Source organism: Phocoena sinus, chromosome 5 (assembly GCF_008692025.1).
Source record: "Phocoena sinus isolate mPhoSin1 chromosome 5, mPhoSin1.pri, whole genome shotgun sequence".
Classification (NCBI taxonomy): Eukaryota; Metazoa; Chordata; class Mammalia; order Artiodactyla; family Phocoenidae; genus Phocoena; species Phocoena sinus.
The window spans coordinates 92,783,218-92,789,202 of record NC_045767.1 but is presented as its reverse complement, the minus strand read 5'-3'; the positions used below and the strand labels follow the sequence as shown (position 1 = coordinate 92,789,202).

The 5,985-nt window shown below is 41.1% G+C and overlaps 1 non-coding gene across 1 annotated transcript; it reads right to left on the bottom strand.

The window, feature by feature from the left end:
* Positions 1-2,361: 2,361 nt before the first annotated feature.
* LOC116754888 lies at positions 2,362-2,522 on the bottom strand. Its single transcript, XR_004350214.1, has one exon. It is a non-coding gene; the product is annotated as a U1 spliceosomal RNA (small nuclear RNA).
* Between the last annotated feature and the right edge of the window lie 3,463 nt (positions 2,523-5,985).

Below are 5,985 nucleotides of genomic sequence, written 5' to 3'. Positions count from 1 at the left end.
CTTATGTGATTAGACCCAGCTCGGCATTCTCACACACAGATATTTCTAATCTAGACTCTATCATTAAATATATTTTAGGTCAGTAGTCCAATACATGGTCTTAACTCTCTCTGTTTGTTCACCTATCCATCCAACATACAATTTTAAGTATTTCCTCGGTTCCAGGCACTGGGGAAACAGATGACAACAGGACAGTCTGGACTTCTGTCCTCATGGGATTCTCACTGCTTTGAAGCAGTATTTGCTATCCCAGGGAGGGTGCTGTTAAACATAAAATATATTCGACGGTATAGTGGATACCGTAAGGGCTATAAATTAGTTTCATGACCAAAGCACTGAGAACAAATAGGAGACTTAGTAAAGCAAATATTTACATGGCTAACAAAGGGTATGTTACATGCATCTTGATAGCTGAAGCCTGGAAGGAAATGCTTACCCAGAACTTCCCAGCCCCGTCTCCATGTTAGTATCATCTGGGGACCTTAAATACACCTAGGTCCCATCCCAGACCTACAGGATTGACATTCTTGGCTGTGCAAGGAACCAAAGCATCAGCATGTTAAAAATGCCTGGGGTGATCCTAATGTGTAGCTGGGTTTGAGAACCATGGCTCCACACGGATTCTCGGAAGCACGGTGGTCCCTCTACATTGTGTGGATTGGTTCTGGGACCCCGCACGGATACCAGAACCTGTGGATGCCCAAATCCCTTATATATTGTAAAATGACCTAGTATTTGCAAACAACCTATGCACATCCTCCCTGTATACTTAAAATCATATCTAGCTTACTTATAATACCTAATACAATGTAAATGCTGTGTAGTTTTTACACTGTATTGTTCGGGAAATAATGACAAGAAAAAAAAGTCTGTCTGTGTTAAGTACAGTCACAACCATCATGGGCCTAACTACCTAGTACACGTCAGCAATAACGTAACATTTTCTTTCAACACTTGGGTTGCTTTTGTTAATGACCTGAAAGAGAACTACATAGAATAAAACACAGAATATTTAAAACACAGATACAAATAAAAAAATAGAAATAGAGAGAATGTAAATTCATTCCCTCTTTCTTTCACACACACTCTGTGTTAACACTTACCGAAACCCTGGTTCTTCTCTCTTGATAAGCCTGGTATGATGATGATGTCGACAATGACAACAGCTGTATGGTGCTTACAGTGCCCACGCGGTTGGGCGATGAGACGTGTGGCACTGAGACCTCAGGCTGAATTGAACCTTTGACAGAACATCAGAAGGATCATCGCAGTGGGAGGAACCGGTTTCTGACTGCAAATTGTTGACGCTTTGGAGGAGGCTTAATAACAGTCAGGACCTGCTGTAGAAAAGTGTTTCTTTTTCTTTGCAACATCAAACAAGTCTTGCAGTAGCTCTGGGAAGGTGTTGTTAGCCCTCGGGCTTATTTCAGGGTTGTATTTGAGAATCAGTTCCTTCAACAGGTGGAGCTGTTGAAAAATCTGCCACAGGTTTTTCAAACATCCAAGCCAACGAACACTGCTTTTGAAAAAGCTACTTCATCATCACTCTGGCCCTGAGCGATAAGTCCTGCACGCTGCCAAGGCCCCGCCCCCCACCATCTGGAGCACGAGCTGGATCCTGGCACTGCTTCCCTTCACACTCCAAACACTCCACACAGACGCTCACTCTATTCCTGCAAGCGCTAGACCATCACTTACAAAAGAAAGACGTTCCAAATTGTAAACGCCAGGCGGTAACATCTTGGATCCCAAAATATTTGCAAAAACATGTACAACGTGAACAAGGCCAAAGGACACTGCGCATGTTTACACACTTCCAGCGCCTTTTAGTGGTGTCATTCTCTAGCTCCTGACAAATCTGCAGGCTTTATTGATGCAGTAGGCTGAATAACAGCCCACCAAACCTCCCACGTCCCGATCTCTGGAACCTGTGAAAATGTTACTTTGTGGAAAACAGCTCTAGCAAGTGTCATTAAGGATTGGAGGTGGAAAGTATCACGAGTTACCCAAGTGCCCTTACAGAAAAAAAAAAGAAAGGCCTATTTAAGAGATGTCAGGAGGAGCAAAACGCTAACCCGTTGACTTCAAAACAAAAGGGTCTACAGCAAATAATTCATAAAAACGATATAAAAAACATTCCCGTTAACTATAACCCGACCATAGCCGCAATCTTACTTTTCTTCTTGTCAAAGTTTTGAATGCTACCGGTTCATTCCTGTTTCAAGAAAGAAGGCATAGCTACCTAGAATAACACATAACTCCGAAATAAAAGTAAACCTGCTGAAAAACAAAAAAAAGGCGATGTTACGAAAGCATTTGACACGCGCTTAGAGCTCACTTTCCTCGTTAAATAACACATATCAGGGAAAAGTACGAACACAGTTCCTTTACACCACAGATTGTACAAGCAAACTTCCAATACTTGGGAGAATTGCAAGGATGACCTCCAAAGATGAAAACTAAAACTCGCGCTCAAAAAATACAACTGCAGGATCCCTATACTTCTTCTTTCCAGTAAGCGTGAGATCGTTCCATGGCCGGGCACCTCACCCTCAAATTCAAATAACTCTAAAGATAGGATCACTTTTCTCATGCAGTCTATAGACCCCCTTACTTCTAGAATAAAGAGTTTCTAAGCTAATATTACCAGCAGCAATATTTTGATATCTAGATATTGCCAAAAATCTTAGAAAAAATATGTGTAGCTTAAGCATGACCAGCAGTCACTGCGCTCATCTACGTATTCCAAACCCCTTTTGTGGTCTCATTTAGCGCGTCCTTTTCCTAGCATTGTTAGTGGTGCAGTTCCAATAAAACTTAAAGGTAAAGACACTCTACAAATTTAAAGATAAACAACATAAATTAGCTGCTTCCTTCAAGGGCTTGGGGCAAATGACGTCGCTGTGATATCTGCCGGTTCAGCAAGATATGTGATATCTGGCGGTTCTGTACACGTAACTAAAAGAGCTAGTCTGAAAAGATGAAATTTGGCAAACCACGTTTGAAAATCCAGTCCTTGTATTGATGAAAATACGTTGTCAGTTTAAAGCTTCAAGCACAAGGACAAAACATGTTTTCTTTCAAATATGCGGCAAATGATCGCCCTTAACCTGAAAGGTCAGTTGCACAAACACTCATTCTAACTTTGAATTGAGCAAACTAGGGAGAGAGCTCGTGCAGCGCCCCCTCCCACACACACGTATTTGGAGAAGTCTGGGGAGTCTGCACAGCCGGAGAGATCACACTCCGCCAGTGGAAACCAGCTTCGTGATCAGAGTGTCTCCCCTTCCAAGCAAGAATAAATGGTTTCCATGTATCCTTAAACCCTCCTGTCTTCAACTCTGCAAGCACAGGGTCCTCCATTCCCCTTTTCACTGGGCCTTTGAAATCCAGAACAAGACTGCTGGAAAATCCATCCTGCAGGAAACTCCCGAGCCCTCCTAGACTCATATTAGACTTCAAAAGGAGCAAATCCTGTCTCAGGCAATGGTTAGTAATTCACATTTCCACGTCCACACGATAAATGTTATCACTCTCCCCAATCCTCTCCTTCCTTCTTCACTGTGAATTAGAATTGCAGTTTCCAAGTTTACCTGTTCTTCAGTTGTCTCTCTTGGGATTACACTGGAACCAGGACTCTTCTGGTATTCTCCCTTGGCCAAAATAAATTAGCCAGAGTTTTATATCTTTTAAACAGGAAGAAAAAATGCTGTTTCAAAAAATCTTTAAAGGTAGACCAGAATAACTGAGAATACAGAGGTGCCTGAGGTGGAGAGAGACACAAATGTTGGGGCAAGAGGAGGGGACTCTGATGTGAGCTGCAATCTGACCTTTAGACAGTCTACCAGTGTGATTTTTTCCAGACTATCTCCCCCAAAGAAAAAAGTATTATGTAATATAGACATACATATTACACATATATACATCTACATAAACATATACATAGATATAATCTATAAGCATAATATCTACATTTTGTTTTGTGACATAAAATTTCAGATACCTGGAAATCTGGTTGGGAAGCACTCATGTAAGGGAAAAAAGTGATGTCTATACACTAGACTACTGTTACCATCAGACAAATCTTAAATCCGAAATGCCATTTTTGGATTTGTGACTAGTAGTGCCTTCTTAAACAAATAACAGAGCTGTGAACGAGCCCATAGTCTTACAAGGCTAGTTTCAATATTTCACAAGAAATTCATTGATACTGGCCTAGGAATCAAAATATTTATCTAAGACAGTCTGCCTCAGGGCAAGAAGGTCCTCCTCTTGTAGCTCAAGCAGGGTAAGAAAAGCATTAGTGCTATAATCCTCACAGAAACCCTGCAGACGTGAATATCCTTTAAGGAGAGCCACAATGTGATTAGAAAAATATAAGGAAATATACATGCGTGATAAATACTAATATAAGTTAGCATAGAGAAAGCGGAGAAGCTTCTTTCTTAGTCATTTTACAAAGGTTGAAAACCTCTTGGCAAAACCAAAGTAGACATAATAATCTCGAAGATAAATCTCATTTATGAAAAATGCAAAACTCTTAACTAAATCTATAAAATCTTTATGAACTGAAGCTAGTAGGGTATTAAAAGAACATATACAATAACTAAATAGGTTTCACACCGGGAGTATAGAACTGAAGTACATGTAAGTATACTGTACATGTGGGCAGGATACAAATTTGCTCTCTAGAAAGCTCTCTTGGAGGAACTTCCCTTGCAGGATGTGGATGTGTACACTTTCTGGTACATTTCTATTTGCCCACCAAGCATAACATGGGAGCAAAGGCCAGCACAGGAGAAGACATGATGTAACTTAGGTTCACTTAATTAGAATTTGACGTGTGCCTTGTATTTTTCTCTGACAACAATGGTAGTTTTTATCTGGAAAAAAAATAAAACTTACACACAAAATATTTCAAATGTTACTTGTCTACAGGATTTGGTTCTCTTTCTTTGAGGGGTTCTCTGGTGGTCAGGAATTCACGGTCCATGTACTGTACTGGCCTCACCCAGTTTCTGAAGTGCATGTTCCCCTCCAGCCTCGGTATAATTATGTATGATCAAGGGCGTGTGGTTGGCTTCAAAGCCAGGGGTAAGCAATTCTCTCAAAAACAAATCCTGAAAACAGACTGTCACTCCCCATCTGACATCATCTTTCGTAAGGCGTCCCATCTAGAAAACACACAAAGCCACGGGCGTTTTGTGGGGTTAAGAGAGTGTCTGGTGGGTATTGCTCTCTGGCGGAGCTTCCTGCCTGTCTTAGAAGGCTCCAGCGGCAGATGAGTCTTGAGGGGTCTGGAGGGAAATGCCTACGCTCTGATGTATTGATTTATGGATTCAGGGCTTAGCGACCTTCAGGCGTCAGCTAGAGCAGGAGCTATTTCTGGCGGATATGGCAACATGAAATTGTCACTGGAGTAGAGTGGAATGTTTGTATCCTGGGGGCGGGCAACAAGACCCACAGGGGTAGGAAAAGATTTAAGAATTTTTAAATTCATACTTTTCAACTTATTTTTTAGTGAGTTCTATAATGTACATAATAAATATGCAGTAGAACGTGCTTAAAACGGGTAAATAATTATGATATATATACATACACATATATATGCACATATATGGCGCACACTCCAAAATTGTTTACTGATGAAGCACAAAAAGAAACAGAGACCACGGTGGTAGAAGTCTGTTAGGTGAGCGAGCCTGTTGATTTGCCTGCAAGGTTTCCAATTCCTTCTTCCCTGTGGTCTCCCCCAGCAGATTCGCTGAAGGGAAAAGACAGATACAGAATCTGCAAAGTCTGTGGCTGGGAAAGATTTTCCCGTACATTTCTTTGTTGTTCAAACTTGAAATGATAAGACTGTAGTCATTAAATATGTTTTCTCCTTTGCTAAACCTCTAGAGGAGTGAGTACTTTAAGAGAAGAGATGAAGGAAACAAAACAGCCCCATACCTACAAGATGTTTTAAAAATTAGCATCTCTTGG